This window comes from Triturus cristatus, chromosome 7, assembly GCF_964204655.1.
Source record: "Triturus cristatus chromosome 7, aTriCri1.1, whole genome shotgun sequence".
In the NCBI taxonomy this organism is placed as follows: Eukaryota; Metazoa; Chordata; class Amphibia; order Caudata; family Salamandridae; genus Triturus; species Triturus cristatus.
The window spans coordinates 472607605-472619582 of NC_140590.1; the positions used below are offsets into that span (position 1 = coordinate 472607605).

The window sequence follows — 11978 nt, forward strand, 5'->3', positions numbered from 1 at the left end:
CCAAAACGTATAAACAATTACTTGCAAGTGGATAATTACGAATGCGCAGCAATGAAGCGAGAGCACATACCTGCTTGTATTTTCTGTTGATCATCCGGTCGCATCCGTTTCCAGCCCTCCGTGTGTCGAACAGCATAAAAAGACTGAACCAGGAAGATCCACAGCTTATCACGCAGAGCCTGGATCTTGCAAGTAAAAGCCTGTGTTCAAGCAACAAATCAGCAGCTGGTTTTCAAATTATTATTATTATTATTATTTATTATTTTTATTTTATAAATAATAAACGTGATCTTTAAATAGATCTTAGAATGACATCTTATTTTAATAGAGTGCTAGAATCGTGTTCAAGCGTGCTTCTTAGATGTGTCTACTACACACGCGCATGCTTTAATTCGTGCTATTAATGCGCCTCTCCACTGCATTGGGCACTCTTTTTCTAAACTGAAAAGTACGTATAGCACAGAAACGGCCAAACGCCCAGTAGAAGTAGGGTCGCCTGTACCCTGTTCCAGCATCTTCTGGGGGTAACTTGTAGCATTCGCTGAGTTCAGTTGCCTGCACCTCGCATTTGACCTTGTGTGACAGCTGGCTGCTTCAGGCGATGTGCAAGGAGTCCCGCTGAAGGGACCGCGCGCGCTTGCGAAGGTTCTGCGGCGTGTGCAGGAGTGCTCTGCTTGCATAGTGGGAAAACACTGGCACCGAGCACAACCAAGCCTTCTGATAGTAGAACCTGCGTGATGATGGCATCTAAGTGATGACATCATTGAGCTGGCTTAGGGAGTAAGTAGATTTTGACGGGAGTAATGACTGTTCACTATGACAACGAGGCTCTCACCAGCTGCTGATTTGTTGCTTGAACACGGACCACAAAAGAGAAGTTATCATTTAAGCAAGCCAATAACATAAGTGCCAGGACGCACCTGATTGTCAAAGGAAAGCAGTGAACTGGAAACATGGTAGCGAGGTGGCAGCCATATGTAGGGGGTCTAACATTTTTTAACTTGAATTTTGCTTCAATTAATTACCAATGAACACATTTTACGTAGAAAATAGAACATTTCCATCTCTACTCACAGGTTTAGCCTAACCTGCCCATGTTTATTACAATAAAACCTTATTATTCGTCAATATGTACTTCAATTTCCATTCCACACATTACTTATAATATCGTTTCATGCTGATAGCTTAATGACCATCCTTTAATCACCTAATTTGTCCGTCTCATTAAAAAGCAGACTTCAAGAGCAGCCACTTCTCAAATACACAATCTGAGCTGTGATCATGGTGGTCTCAGTGTGTGCGCGCGCCACTGCCTGCTGGCCTGGCCTCAAGGACAACACCAGAACTGAGGAGTCAAACACAGGGGAAGAGACAGGTATAGGCCAACACAATTCCCTCATGCTTCAACATAGGTGCCCCCACCCCCTCCACCGGATGGGCTCGACCTCTTATGGGGAGCTCGAATAAATCTTTGAATCTGGATAGTTACACTAGAAGAATAGCAGTAACGAGAGCGCGCCTATGTGGAAAGAATAAGCATTCGGCGGATAGCTGTGCGCGCAGGAACGGGTGGTTGCGGGGGGGCGGGGGGGGTTCTGATAGGGGCTACTAAAAGGCAGCCAAAAACATGGTAATCAAGACAAGGGAAGTGGGAAAAACAGGGGTTATAAGGGCTGACCTGTGAAGCAAGATCGCTGAGTACATGCATTGAGGCAGGAGCAAGTGTTAGAATGCAAAGAAATACATAAACTTCCAAAATAAGATAACAGGGCATTCATCTGTAGAAAACTTAAGTGACTGGGCGTCAGATGGCACGGGTGTGCAAGTTACAGTTGTTTTTTCTGGGTGCAAGCGCGCGTGGAGAGGGGCTCGGATACACAGCAGCGAGGAGAGGGGTGATCGCAGCACTGGCAGCCCGCAAGCAGGAGGCGCAAGAACCCACACCGAGGCGAGGGATTCGCCCTCCTGACCGGGCTTCACGAGGACAGCCTCCCATCTGGTGTTAGAAACAGAGAGCGCGGCGGCGGTCCTGGGAGGCAGGCCATACTAATTTGAGAGCGATTAAGCTATTGACATTGTAAATAACAATGCCGTTTCTTTAAATGTTTTAAAAACAAAAACATAAACAAAAATAATATCATGAGCAATGCCAATAGCTCTAACTTTAACAATGCCGAGACCGTTGCATTGTAAATGCTTGTTTTATCCTCTTACAAGGCATTCTCCTCTATAGATCAAGTCCTGTTGTTTTGTGGCCTGTATGCGCCATTTACCCCTTCGGGGGTGAGTAGGCCACATAACAAATTTTAATTAACATAACATCAAACGTCCGCAGATTATAAAAAGGGAATGTGTCCTGTTCCAGGGATCCCAGGTTACTCCACCATAAAAAAATAATTGGTAAAATTACACTGGCTTCAGCAAGAAAAGAAGATAGTTGTGTTGCTTGGTAAATTGAGCAGTTTGTCACACTGGTCTGCACTATTTGTGACATCCATTTACTCCTCGCCCTCCTCTTGGCTACTCTTCATTATCCACGTCTGTAATTCTCAAAGCTGGTCGTGTTCAGAAGGGTGGCCTTAGCTCGCCTGTAAAAGCTGCTGCTATGTGGAGAATGTCTGGCGCTCTTCGTTCACTTTACAGTCAACCTTAAACTCATCTGTCAGCTTTTTCCACCTCGCTATACGACCTCTTATGGTATAACACATTCTACTAATTGCATAAAATAGAGGTTTGATAAACACTTGCATCGGACTGCTCATTTTGTCTCAAAAACGTGAGTAAAATGTGGTTTTAATGTTGCAAATAACCTACGTTCTGTGTACGTGTCCCATTCAGGCATGAATGTCTGTACAGGTTAGCGAAGAGGTAAAGTTATAGGGATATCAAGAACACGATTCACCCTTAAAATAAAGATGTATGGTGAAAGGGTGCCTTCATTGCAAGCAGGATTGTTTTTGTGCAGGAAGGAAGGAGTGCCCTTGAGGCACTTTCCTCTTCCTATGTGTGCTGCAGAATGAAAAAGAGGAAAAAACGAGAAGAAGTAAAGATATTGCTCCTCGATTATGCCTCCCCTGCGGAATTGTAGCTTTTTGGCACACAGGTCTTTTGTACACTGCACTGGAGAGTGAGGAAGGTATGCATTCTCCTTTGAGTACTTTCTCCACTGCATCAGTCCCAGTCCCAATACCTGCCCCTCCTCTAGCATCCAGCGTGTCAGCCAGTCTCAGCAGCGTCAGCAGCATGGGGCTCGGCCTCAACAGTAATTCCAAAGTAACAGACTCTACTCGTAGTGCTGTTGAACCAACTTGAGATAGGTGCATTAGTGCCACTGGGACATAAAGGTTACACCAGAGTGTGCTAAACTTACAACTATGGCCTGATAGTCCCCAATTGGGAAAAATCGACTTTCGGTACTTATGATGAACACTATGGGCACGGTATTCTAATGCTTACAGATAATCCTGAAATTCTGTAATGACTACTAGTGTTGATCCAAGTATTTGGTGCCTTGTTACTTCATGAAAATGTTTGTCATGTTCCTAGACTGCTGATCAAAATTTAACATGACAGGAGCAGATGGTTTTATGGGTATATTTTGTAGTAACATTCACCATGGTCTCTCAAATTAAGTCGAATTGTGTGATATCTATGTAGGCTATTCACCATCTATATCTATACCTTTGAGAGCCTTACTTGTCTTAGGCCTTTCAGAGCAGAAAAGTATTAAAATGCTCCTGTAGTTTCAATTTTGTGGACGGACTAGTGTCAGGTAGGCTGTGAGGTCTAGTTGTTTAACTTGTGTAAAAAGATTAAAATGGATTTTCATAACTAGTATTCAGAAACATCACTGCGCATATGCAGGATCACAGCCACTTAAATATCTTTCCCTGAATACTGGTTCACCATTTGGATTGGGAAAAGATGTAACATCTCTGGATGTGGTAGGTTCCCCTGGAACATAACTTTTAAAAAGATTTTAGATTTACAACAAAATAAACAGAAAACATGCCAAATAAGGCAACATTCATTTAGCTTTTTACAGTTGACTGATCACATAGCATATTTGGCTAAAACACCACTTAGAACAGAGTACTAAATAAAAGATGCAAGAATTGTACCCCATAAAGTTCAGTGAAACTACTGTACAAAATAGAAATTGAATGTGGTGATTTAAGAACCTTGGAAGGCTGCATTTATTTCCTCACTCTGAGATAAGTACTGAAGACAACTCTAGTTGACTGCTAGTTATAGATGGAAACACCAATATTTGGTGGAATTGGAATTTGTTCAAATACTTTTGAAGTTGTTCGTTTTTAGCCTTTTGGGCAAATGTGCATTTCACCTTTTTTCCTTGCTGTTTCAATTCCCTGCTTTCTGAGCCCATCATGCCATTTTTAAAACCAATGTCCAACCTGTGTGGAGAAAATATCTTGGAATGATGACCATTGTGTATGTGTGGTCAGGTTTCTTGACTCACTCTTGTAGATGTCGCAGTCCCTGGGGAATGTAATTTATGAGGCTCAGGAACAAGGAAGTTGTCTTCCCTTAGGACTAAGAAGGGTGAAATTAAAATCCTTGTTTTCCCTCGGAGGTTAAGTCTAGTTTCCACCACCTGCCTTCTATGAAAGGCTAATGCATGGGCACTTCAACTCAACGAGGCAGTCTTTTAGAGTGGTTCATCCTTCGACAAGTGCTGGGTCACTATCTTCTCTAACTTGGGAGTATCTTACCACCTTTACTCCAGGAGATGCTGTTCTGTCAACAGAGGGTGATTTAAAGCTCCTGCCTTGTTCCATGAAGTCCTATGCAGAGGTGTCAACTCGTTCATAAACGCATTATTGTTTATCAGTCTTCTTTCTCACCTTATTCGAAAGACCTTTCCACTAATGAAAGTAGACGAGCTGGCAGTGAATAACCCACTGTTGGCTGCTCTTAAGAAAATTTGAGAAGCTGAGCCAGACAGTCGCCACGTATAATTCAATGGTATGTATAAAGTTAAATTAAAACAAGCATTGGCAAAGACAGGAGGTCTAGCCTATGCAAGAGACATTGTCTTTGCAAATGTTTTCACCATGTTGTCTCCATTGCACTACCCTATATTTCACCCTATACCTCTCTCAATAGATCCTCTACCTCCACTCTCTGACTCATCCCAAACCTTATTTTACTGCTATAATCTAAAAAAACCTTTTCTAGACTCTTTCCTTCTCTATCCCTCCTTGAATCACCCCAAAGCTCATTTTAATACTATGATCTCCCAAACAACTTATCTAAATTCTTCTCTCACCTATCCCTCCTTTGACTCATCCCAAAACTCATTTTACTATTATGATTTCCCTAATCCATTTCTAGAGATTCTTCCCTCTTCCTTCTCACCTTATACTCTCACCAAACCTCACCTTACTACTATGATCTCCCAATAAACACTTTCTATACTCTTCCCTCTTCTATCCCCCATTATCCTTTTCAATCCAACTAACAGACTCACATGTCCACCACTCAAAGTAACTCAAATTTCACTATACTAATCCACCAATAATCCTTTTTGGCGCCTCATCAGGGGTAGTAAGCGGTTTATAAATGCAATTGCAATACAATTATCAGGTCTCCAGTAATGGTAAATTTGGGAAATGCGCCAAAATACATAGGTGTTGGGTGAGAACACCCATGTGCCACCCATGGAATGCCTCCCTGGGAAGAGTAAAGCAACGCAACGATTTGCGCAGTGTTGCGCTACTACAGATTTATCAAGTCACTCAGTGCCATGCAAGGTGGCCTTATGTGACATGATAAATCACACTTAAGGGTTGCGTAGTTTTGCAACCCATTGCATGGCACAAAAGCGACGCAAGCCTATGATAAATATTCCCCTTTGAGCTTAAACTAACCATAAATCTACTGCTAATTATGTCCTATACATGCCATAATTGTACTCTAAACAAAACTCTGTGCTGACACCAGTATGTACTGTGTGCTGGCTGAAGTATTCTTTGGCACAACAGATTATTTAATCAGGCTTTCAAGCCTTCAGTGACCCCCCTTTTTAAAGAGCTCTAAATATGAGGCCCTACGCCACCGTTGTGTTAACTTTTTGTGACGCTGCGAGGGAGTAAAAAATGCACCACACTGCACCAAATTTACAGAGACAGATCTAGGCAAATGCATCACTTTGTACACCCTTGCACTACATTATACCTGCGACAGGTAAAATGTGTGCAGGGTGGGCGTTCCGGTGCAGAAAAGGCTTGTAGAAGTGTCACATCCTTACGTCTGCTTGAAGCAGGCGCAGGGGTGACGCAGACCACCTTTCAACGTGTCATTCAATCCTTGCGACATGAGCGCCGTATAGTAAATACGGTGCATCCATGGTGTCACAAGGAGGATGCACTTTAAAGTGTTGGATCGCTGTTTACCTCAGCGATGCAACACTTTTCATAGATGAGGCCCTGTAGATTGAACTTCTTAACCTGTGTTTGCATGCGTGTGTGTGCTTATGTATGTATGTGTGAGTGTGTCAAAATGGAAGGCCATTTATATTAAAAACCAAAAATGCGTTTACCTCCTCTATGATGCAAAAAAACATAACAGAGAGATGTTCAATGTTTTGACTATGTCTTCCTTTGATTATATTTTTGAAAATTACAAAATATAAGTGTGCCTATTTCAGTTAGGACCCTGTTACAGTCCTCTAATCCCTTCCCGCCCCATCAACATGGAGCTGCTTGGCCAAGACACAGCGTTAAGAGAGAATCATTTGAATCTACAAAATGTGCCTCTCCTGGTCTAGATTGGGCCAGTGAATTCCTTCTGCCATCTGCAGAGCTTGACAGGTTTATACTTGCGGACAGCGCATAAAACAGAGAAATAAACATCAACTTCCTTCTGAATCAGCCATTCCCTGGTGAGCTGATCGGAATGTGGTTCTCCATCTCGTCTGCCCTAATTCCCGCTCCAGAGGCGGCTTTTGGGCACACTTTGAGAGTGGTAGGAGAAATCACTAAACGTTATGATTGAAACCTCCACCAAAGAGAGTGATTGAAGAAGGACATATATTTCATTACAAGACCGGAGGCTATCATTATGCAAATACTTTTATTTGCTGCCCAAACATGCAGCCCTTTAAAGAATATTATTACATCACAATAAAAGGAACATTAGTAACATGACAAGTACACTGTGCTGGCTCCAATCATCCTCTTTTGTTCGCTGCCCTGACACAGCTAAGTACCATTTACTTCTTGCCAATGTTTACCTCTTGATTGATTGGATATACCTGCCTTTGGCATTATATTTTACATATTATATCATTATACCTCTATAGTGATGATTCTAGGATCTATTATGCATTATGTATTTTTAATATGTACTTGTTTGTTTCACTTCATACTTAACATCCTTCCTTTCAGCATCTCTCCTACCAATTTATGGCAGGATTACTTCCTCTAATAAAACATTACTGATCCCTATTTTCATAATGTGCTCAAGCGATCGTAAACTTTCCCCAAAAAACTAACGATTGCATGCATTCACGATCCTTCATTTATTTATTTGAAAAGCGTCCCATTTACACGCTCACGAGGAAAGCATCATTTTCAATAAAGATAATAACGTTTATAATAAGCGTTCGCCTTCCGTGAGTGATAATTATTTCGAGATTTAGCGCTCAAAGCATAACCTGTTTTTCCTCGATTCCCGCGCCTCCTAGCAACTTGCTGGAAGACGCGGGAACGTGCCTCAGCCCCTTGCGCTGCTTCCGCTATCATACGGCTCGGTTTGGTTTCCTTAGTTACGCTTCCTTCGTGAGCATAACAGAAGCCTTTCCCGAGCCGTTTTTTTGATTTATACAACAAAGACTTCTATACAAAGATCGCCACCTGTTGGATATTTTAATATTTGGATATAGCTTCACCCAGGGAAGCATTGAATGACAATTTCACCGCTGTATACTCGTTTTTTGTTCCCAGAAGCTGCAACATCAACAACAACTAGTCTGTTGGTAAGGCATCTTAACAAATAGATTTAAATTGATTAACCCTGCATATACCTTTTGGGTTTTAAATCTTCAAAGGATTTTTATCCATTAAGCCTTTATTTAGGCATTATAAGAATATTTTTTCAACCTCACTTAATTATTTTATTATGGAATCTGATGGCAACGTCACCCAACACTCCCCTAAGGAAACATTGGATGACAACCTCAAGAGGTTTATTGGGGAAGAACTAAAATCTTCAATCAGAGAGGCAGATGATGCTGCTCTTTATAAGAGGAAGAGGGCTTCCCCTCCCGAGGAGATCTATTTCTCTCTCTCCGATGGGGAATCCCCCTCCACCTCTGGACCTAAAAAAAGGGGCAAGGTTACCCAGAAAAGAAAACATACTTTGGAAGCATTTAACAATGCAATGAGATTTGGTAGCCCCTGCGCTACAAAAGAATTTGGTGCTCATAGCAGCACAATAGAGAGACCCCAATTCCTTGGGGCAGAGAGAAGGGGTGCCCATAGCGGCATTATAGAAGGTAGTACCCTTTACGGGACAAATGATTACTATAATGATTTTTAGAATCAAACAACAGACTATGAGGACTTGGATGAATTTATTTTTGACCCTAAAGATACATTCAAGGACCTCGATGAGGACTTAGACCACCCCTCAACATCTTCTCTTAATGTTAAAGATCCCCTCGGAGAAGAGATGTTTAATCCTACAACCATTCGCCACTCTCGCAGTACTGAATGGTGGCCTATGGACCACGTAGGTAAATACTTATCCCAATGGGTCAGAAAACCTCTTGATACAAATACACGCAATCTACTGCGGAATGAGTGCCCTAGACCCTCCACGGAGGATAAGATCTGCAGCACACCCAACCTTGACCCCGAGCTGATCACCTTCGTCTATAAATCAGGAAGGGACCCTAGGAAGGGAATTAAAAAATGCCTCAAGCAAGCTCAAGACAAGCTCCTCGACATAATGGGACCACTATCAAAAATTTTGGACATGACTGAAGAGGCTAAATCTAACAATACCCCAATAGATACTGAACTATTATGAGGATGGGCGCAACGCGCAATTTGTCTTATTGGCAACGCCAACCTGATTACTGAACAGAGGAAGGCAGTCCTCCTTAGAATGAATCCTAAACTCGTGGACCTGTCAGCTAAAGAAGACATGTGCAACACCAAAGGCGTGTTATTTGGCGATAATTTCGTTAAATCATTGGGTAAATACGTGGCCACCTTCAATGCTTTTAGTAAGGCGCAATCTAACATACGAAGAGTTTTTGGGGGACGACCACTTTTTGGAAGGGCTGGCAGAAGGGGACAAGCTGCCAGCCGTGGTTACTTCAGGTCCCAATTTTATCCCCAAGAGACAAGAGCGACTCGCCCTTACAGAGGCTCCCGCTCAAACTTCTATCCCCAGAGAGGAAGGGGTTCAAGAGCCCATGGTGGCAGATCAAGTTTCTCCAACCAAACTTTCCAAGATAAGTCTAAATCCCTCCTTCCCTTCCAAAGTGGCAGGAAGACTGAAACATTTTGTAAACAACTGGTTTCGAATCACCCAAGATCCATGGGTTTTAGAAACTGTAAGTGGCTTCAAGATAGACTTTTGCTTAGAACCCTTCCAAAAAAAGATTCCTAACGCGATTACTCTAGACAAGGAGAACTCAAAATTAATAGAAATGGAAATAAGCCAAATGTTAGACAAAGGAGCTATTCTAAAAAGTCCTCTTTCAGAAATCTCAAAGAGTTTCTTAAGTACTATTTCCCTTGTAAAAATGAAGGACAAAGGTTGGTGTCCTGTCATAAACCTCAAATATCTAAACAAATTTCTAACATACAGACACTTCAAGATGGAAAGTATCCACCTTCTGAGGGACATCTTGCAAACAAGAGATTGGCTGGTAAAGTTGCACCTGAAGAATGCCTATTTTACCATCCCCATGGACGAAGAATATCGCAAGTACCTTCGATTTACTTGAAAAGGAACACTTTTCGAATACCAGTGTCTTTCCTTCGGACTATCATCAGCCCCTTGGTGTTTCACCAAGGTGCTACGTCCGGTAGTCAGCCACCTCAGAGAGAGAGGGATTCACCTAATAATCTATCTAAACGATATCCTCATCATGTCTCAAGACAAGTTAGAAATCACAAAACATCTAAAAATTACCATGGACCTCCTTCGAGACCTGGGCTTCATTATAAACATGGAGAAATCTATTCTGACCCCTTCACAGGAAATAGAATTCCTTGGTTTCAATGTAAACACTATTCATTCAAACCTAATCCTGCCCCAAAAGAAGGTTACCAAAATAAAAAAACAGGTTTTCCTTATCCTTTCCAAAGATTCTATCCGGCTAAAAGATCTGGCCAGAGTTTTAGGACTCCTCTCCTCCTCTATTCAGGTTATTTCACCAGGTCCTCTTCATTACAGAGGTCTCCAAAGACTAAAAGCACTGGGCCTGAGAAAGGGCCTTTGGTACGAAGACTCCCTACCTCTTTCGGAAGACACAAGATAGGATCTTCATTGGTGGTTGAAAAATCTCCAATCCTGGAACGGGAAAGCTATTTTCGGGAATGTTCTAGATTTTACCTTAGAATCAAATGCGAGCAACCACGGTTGGGGTGCTCGCCTAAACAATTTAGAGACAGGAGGGAGATGGTCCGTAGAAGAACTATCTCTCCACATAAATTCTCTAGAAATGTTAGCAGCTCTGAATGCTCTTATGAGCTTCAAAGAGCATCTAAAGAACTCAAATACCCTAATCTGTTTGGACAACTTCTCAGCTGTCTCTTATATAAATTGCCTTGGTGGAGCAAGATCCAAGAATCTCTCAGATATTGCCAAGCGAATATGGTATTTTTGTTGGAACCAAAAGATCACCTTGAGAGCAGAATTCATCCCCGGATCACAAAATTTGAGGGCAGATTGGAATTCTCGTTTCCTTCACGATTCAAGCGACTGGAAATTGAATCCCGAGATCTTTTCTCTGATTCAAAAACTTTGGGGCCCAATCCAATTAGATCTTTTTGCCAGCAGATTGACTCACCAAGTGGAGAGATACCTCAGTTGGAGGCCGGACCCGAATGCCTCGGGAGTAGATGCCATTGTCCAGTCTTGGGAAGGGATCAAGGCTTACCCCTTTCCCCCCTTCTCAGTGATTCAGAGAATATTATGGAAGGTCAGACTCGAGCCTTGCTCAATCATTCTGATAACTCCTTTTTGGAAATCACAGATTTGGTTTCCTGGGGGTAATGGAGTTAGCGGTGGACTTTCCTCGGCTGATCCCATCATCCTTAGGCCTTCTCCTGGGTTCAGACGAAGAAGAGCATCCTTTAGTCTTAGAAGGGAAGATGAACCTTCTTGCCTGGAGGATATCAGGGATTCAGGCAGATATCCTGACCTTTCTGGAGAAGCTAAAAGCTTATTGGAAGATTCATGGGCACCAGGAACCAGAAAGAGATACAAGGGCGTTTGGAGAAAATGGTCTGGTTGGTGCCTGGAAAGGGATCTGGATCCCGTTCAGTGTCCTCTACAACACGTAGCTAATTATCTTGCTTATCTTTTCGATTTAGGTCTCTCCTTTAGAACCATCAATTGTTACAGACAGCAATTTCTTCTGGTCATTCTCTCATTAATAATCTTGCAATTGGTAGCAACTTCCTTATCAAAAGAGTTATGAAAGGTATCCATCTAAAGAGACCTCCTAAGGCCCGTTATCAATCCCTTTGGGATGTTAACCTTATTTTTAATCTCTTCATTTCTTGGCCTAACAACAACTCACTCTCCCTTAAAAGATTATCAATGAAACTGGCGACTCTCCTGTGTCTGATTTCATTTAGAAGGGTATGCGACATTAGAGCACTAGAACTTTCTAATAGATTTTACTCCTGCTAATGCGTACACTTCGATATCTGGAAAAGAACGAAAACCATGTCAGAATCCATCTTTTATCCTACCTTTCATGAATGTGAAAA

The 11978-nt window shown here is 42.2% G+C and overlaps 1 long non-coding RNA gene across 1 annotated transcript in view; it reads right to left on the bottom strand.

Annotated features, from left to right (window-relative positions):
• The window catches only part of LOC146809941 (uncharacterized), a 137297-nt gene extending 137095 nt beyond the window's left edge, over positions 1-202 (bottom strand). Inside the window, exon 1 of the long non-coding RNA XR_014965604.1 lies at positions 71-202. This is a non-coding gene — a long non-coding RNA (uncharacterized LOC146809941). The remainder of the gene's footprint in view (positions 1-70) is intronic.
• Positions 203-11978: the final 11776 nt, after the last annotated feature.